Source organism: Gavialis gangeticus, unplaced genomic scaffold, assembly GCF_001723915.1.
Source record: "Gavialis gangeticus isolate Ggan-Ray unplaced genomic scaffold, GavGan_comp1, whole genome shotgun sequence".
Classification (NCBI taxonomy): Eukaryota; Metazoa; Chordata; order Crocodylia; family Gavialidae; genus Gavialis; species Gavialis gangeticus.
In genome coordinates this window covers 29284813-29290370 of record NW_017729031.1, presented here as the reverse complement: position 1 = coordinate 29290370, position 5558 = coordinate 29284813, and the positions used below count along the sequence as shown (strand labels likewise).

Here is a 5558-nt window from a genome sequence, read left to right as displayed (position 1 = left end):
TGGAGTACTACGTCCAGTTCTGGGCGCCGCACTTCAGGAGGGATGTGGACAACATGGAGAGGGTCCAGAGGAGGCCACTCGCATGATCAGCGGGCAGCAGGGCAGGCCCTACGAGGAGAGGCTATGGGACCTGAACCTGTTCAGCCTCCACAGGAGAAGGCTGATGGGGGATCTGGTGGCCTGTTACAAACTAATCAGGGGCGACCAGCAGGTATTGGGGGAATCCCTGTTCCCCCGAGCATGACCAGGAGTGACCAAGAATAATGGTCACAAGCTGGCAGAGGGGAGATTCAGACTAGATATCAGGAGACGGTACTTCACGGTCAGGGCGGCTACGATCTGGAACCAACTTCCAAGAGAAGTGGTGCTGGCTCCTACTCTGGGGGTCTTTAAGGAGGAGGCTAGATGAACACCTTGCTGGGGTTGTTTGACCCCAGTACTTTCCTGCCAGGGCAGGGGGTCAGACTCGATCTGCTCAGGCCCCTTCCGACCCTACTAACTATGAAATGGGGGGTTATAGTGGGTTAGGAGCTGAATGAAATCAGCATAACTTTATTATGAAAAAGCTAGCAACGCTCCTGTTAAACACATCCCGGGATGCTGTCTCCCATGCACACAAGTCGTAGGAAGCAGTTCTTCCACTTGATTCAGCACAAATGAGGCAAAGACACTCTCGTTGACCCAGAGGGACAGATTTCCATCTCCAGCTCCCTCAGTGAAAAAATGAAGTGTATTTCCTACCTATGGGGATTTTTTTTACCATCTTGAATTTTCCTTGAGCCTGAAAGCTTGCAGAAAAAAAAAAACAAAAACAAACAAAAACACTTGTTTCTGGCAATTTCCTAGTTGGTCTAATAAAAGGTATCATTTCTGAACCAAGAGTTCTAGATTTTTGCATATCCAGTTTTGGGTACTTCATTGAAGGAAAACATGGACAAAAAGGAGAGCAACAAAAATGGATAAACATCTAGAGAACATAACCTCAAGAAAGTTTGGAGAGGGAGGAAAATCCAAGCAGAGTCCAAATACATAAGATGTTATAACAAGAGGATGGTGATCAATTGCTTAGCTTAGAAATTAGCAAGAATATTCTAATAAATGTAGTTACGCACCAAAACAAATGAACTACAGAAGTTGTGGACTCTGCCATTGTGAGCTTTTGAGTGCAGGTTAGGCAAACAACCATGTCGATGGATTAAATAGAAACAACCCTGCCTTGAGCAGGGGGCCACATTAGATGGCCACCTGAAGTCTAGCCCTACTTTCCCATCATTCAATGTCCCAAACAGAAGTGGTCAGTTGGTCTGTATTACACATCCCTCAGAGTGCTCAGCTTTGGCCTCATACCATGTCCACTGCAATCATCGAGAGTCCTCTCATTGCTTTCACTGACTTTGGTAGAAAGCAGAGTTTAGCTAATGCAAGATTTTTCGGGATGGATGCCACCCTCTATTATGAGATACCAAAGCTTTTCTCTTAATTTGGACAATACTTATTATCTTTTAGGTAGCATACTAGCTTTCAGTAGGTTCCTGTTATCTGGGAAGTTAGTTTTGAAGTACGCTCAGGGACAGGAGCATGTCTGTACAACAGTTACTGCACGTATCTGCTTGCTTATGTTTTGAGTTACATCTACTTGGCCTACTGACAAAAATAAGTTCTCACTATTCTCAGCAACCCAGAGCCAATATAACCCGAGATGAATGGATTGCATTATACACTACCTCAGGTATCCTCAACAAAATTGCCAGCTAAGTTTGGATTACAGAATCTTTGTGGCTATTCCTGAAGCAGAAAGCATTTTTTTAAAAATGCCAAAATAAAAGTAAGAGAATAGTGTCATCTATCACCACGTTCCTTTGACTCTCCACTACTCCTTGAATGTAATGCTTTACTTGCAACATTTACACTGCAAGTCCAAATAAAAGGACACATAGCAGTGAGAACAACGGGGCCCCAATCCTCATGTTTAGAGCTTCTGGACACACAGCATAAAGGTTTTTAAAGGCAAACTACACTAGTTCATGGTTGTCTTCCTAAAGGCCCAAGAGCAGTTGATGTCAGACCCGCTGGGATAAACTGTTCTCAGCGAGGGGGCTCTCCATTAACTACAATGTCTGGGGAAGAACTGGTAGAGGCCCCCAAACAAAAGGGAACATGGAATACGATATGGAAGAGTTGCGAGTTCCTCTCTTGCGAGCTCTGGAGAGAACAACTATGGCTGTTTAGACCCACACTGTCAACAGGGAAGACTAGAAAAGGACCATGGTCTAATGGGAGCCAGCATGGGCACCTGAAGCCAGAAAACAAATAAAAAATAAGAACAATCAGTCCTGTAAGGAAAGAGGTAGCCATAAAAAATTAAAGAGAGAACAATAAGTGCATCCAACATGTACCTCCAGTGCTCCTTCCTGCCCATGGCAGGGGGGTCGGACTAGATGATCTGTCTAGGTCCTTCCGACTCATTGATTCTATAATTCTATGACTTTGTGAAAAGCTACCATAATAGAACAGTCACCATCAACAGTTTGATTTTCTGCACTGAAGCATCCATCCTCTCCCCCTTCATTACGGCGCTCAAGGAGGAAGCGTCAACTTTATCGTTAAGGATTGCTATGATGTCCAAATACCCGATAATACACGTCAAATACATGGCTTTTAAGTAATGCAACCACACAAGCCACGTTTCAATTATTCCATCTTCCATTTTAAAAACAGGTCTTTAAACTAAACCCAAAAAAAAAAAAAAAAATGCAAGTCATCTCATGGCTAAAGGCTCACACTTCAGCTTCAACCAAGTTCATTAAGGGTAGATTCCACTGAACGTTCGCTCTCATCACAAACCAGCTCCCCAACTCAAACCAGTGCAGAATTTTTCATATCAAGACTTTGTGATTTGACAAGCAGTCATCAGAAACAGCTTCTACTATCATATCTGAGCTCAAATTTGCATATTTTTGGCCAGTAGGGTTAAACAAACCATGAAAATCCCCTAAGAGAAAAGGAAATGCATAACAGTGAGCCTACATTTAGAAACAGCAGGACAAATATTTAATATGTTAGGAGAGCTTTAGCTCTTATACTCCCCTCACAATCAATCAGTGGGAACTGTGGAGCTGAAATCCTCTTGTATATGTTAAGTTATTTTTGATTGTCAGTTTTTTATTATGGAGCAGCAATGTCAGTTGAGCTGGAGCCAAATATCTTTGAAAAGCAAGGGGTCAATTCATGCAGTTACTGACTGCAGATGGGACATATCAAGGAACTCATTTATAAAAAGAGAAAGAAACAAACCCCTTGAAATACAACAGTTAGTTTAGGGTACTAAAAGAATTGTCAAGTTTGACCTTGTAATACAAGCATGCCTACATAGTACTCTTTTGGGGTCTCTTGAATATTGAGGTTTCGTAACATCCCAAATAATGTGTTACACTAAAAAAAGGTGGCATTTGATTATACCAGGAAAATCCCTAGCAAAACAAAGCTAGCATCAGTGGGTTATGTACAGATTAAATGGAGTGCACTGCAAGGGACAGCCTGGGAGGGGTATAGTATGCTCTTCCTGCTGAGAAGGAAGTCTCTTGGTGGACCATGCTAAACTACTTCCAATAACAATAGGTTGTGAAGGTGGGGACTGGATTGCCACACTGTTTCTGACAGGTCTTGGACTAATGAAGGGGGAAGAGATTTGAGAGTTGTGCCCTTGAACCTCACAACTGGTACGCTAAGTTCCCACTGGGTTCTGGAGGCCACTTCTGAAGTCAACTAAATGATGGAGCAGAAGGGAAAAACTGGGTCACTGGAGGCCTCCTTTGACCATCACTCATTAATCTATACCTTAATGACCACCACTCGTCAAGGTATAGATTGATGTACCCTTGGAATCTCTTTACTGCTGTTATTTGGGAGCTCCAAACAGAAGTGCTAAGAGCGGAAGCCTCAAGTCTACCCTAAGAGCCCTCTGCATTTCTCCAATTTGTTGCTTTGTAACATGCAAGATGGTCAGTCTCCCCAAATGAAGAGGTCTGTTCCAACTCCTTGTCTATTCAGTTAAAAATAACTTCAACCAGAACGAAATGTTGGCAGGTCTAGAAGAAAGAGAAGGTTGCTTTTTGAGTAAGGCTACCTGCTGGACCACCAGTACTTTTTGCGTCCCATTTGAAAACTAAGCAACTTCTTTGAAACTGTTCAAACTTTGCCATACTGTAGTAAATACTCAATAACACTGCATTCCAGATTCATCCGTACTTTTCTGAATACCAAATTCAGTCTATTTCTTCATTCTTTTTATGGGGAGTTATTTCATGCAATAAGATTAAATATTTTTATTTTATTTCTGAACATTAACCATAAAATTATTTTTAAAAACATGGGAATATGTCCATGTTTTATTCATAAAAAATTGTATTTTAAAATCACATACTTACAAAAAGTTCCCACTTACTTATAAACCAATTTTAATTGAGAACCTGCTAAACAAGTTTTTTCATAACATTCTACTTTATAGGCAGAATCTTCTAAAGATATATAAATGCCAAGTAAAACAGGGCAACAGCATCAGATTATATGGTTGCAAACTGGCATCGTCAAATTATGTCACTGACAACTTGGTAGCAGGGCTGAAGTGTTGCATCCCATGGACCATCACAGGGACAAGGCAAGGGGCTTTGGTGACATCTTTTACTGGACCAACTGTATAGCTGGGAGAGCTGCTGGACATGTTTGTGGGCACCAAGTGCTCTTCCCTTGGATGACCTCCCCTCAGGTGACCTGAGGAAGTTGGTCCTCAGCTCTCGCAACTATAGTTAGTCCAGTAAGAGATATCACTAAAAATCCTTATCTCATTGAGAAATTTTAATATTCACACAGCTTAGTTTTAAAATAAAATATTTTAGTTGAAAAATCTTCTGGCCCACAGTTCCAACCCTCAATTTAAGATGCATAGCTCAAGGAAGCAAAAAAAGTGGGTTAAAAAACAGAGTCACAAACTCCTCTGTGACCATTTCAGGCTGGACATAAGGAAGAACTCCTTTACTGTCTGAGCCCCCAGGGTTTGGAATAGACTGCCGCCAGAGGTGGTTCAAGCACCTACTTTGAACACCTTCAAGAGACAATTGGATGTTTATCTTGCTGGGATCCTATGATCCCTGCTGACCTCCTGCCCGTGGGGCAGGGGGGTGGACTTGATGATCTTCCAAGGTCCTTTCCAGCCCTAATGTATATGAAAATCATTTTTCCACCAGTGACTGATACTGAAAGTGGAAGGAACCATAGAGAAAAACAAGTCTCTCTACAGTTTGTTCAGAATATTTGCTTTGCTGTTTTACTTTTTAATGCACTAATTATCTGCTAAAACTGTATTTTCCATTTCAAAGATTCTCCCCCCCTTACATAACTACAATGTAATCCCATGGAAGCTAGGGTGCAGTGCTTAGTACAGGCATACCTCATTTTATTGCACTTCGCTTTATTGCGCTTCGCAGATATTGCGTTTTTCACAAATTGAAGGTTTGTGGCAACCCTGCGTCGAGCAAGTCTATCGGCGCTCAGGTGATGTT

The 5558-nt window shown here is 42.0% G+C and overlaps 1 protein-coding gene across 1 annotated transcript in view; it reads right to left on the bottom strand.

Moving 5' to 3' along the window:
- SNX4 (sorting nexin 4) overlaps nt 1-5558 on the bottom strand; it is a 61526-nt gene that overhangs the window by 15457 nt on the left and 40511 nt on the right. The window lies entirely within an intron of this gene.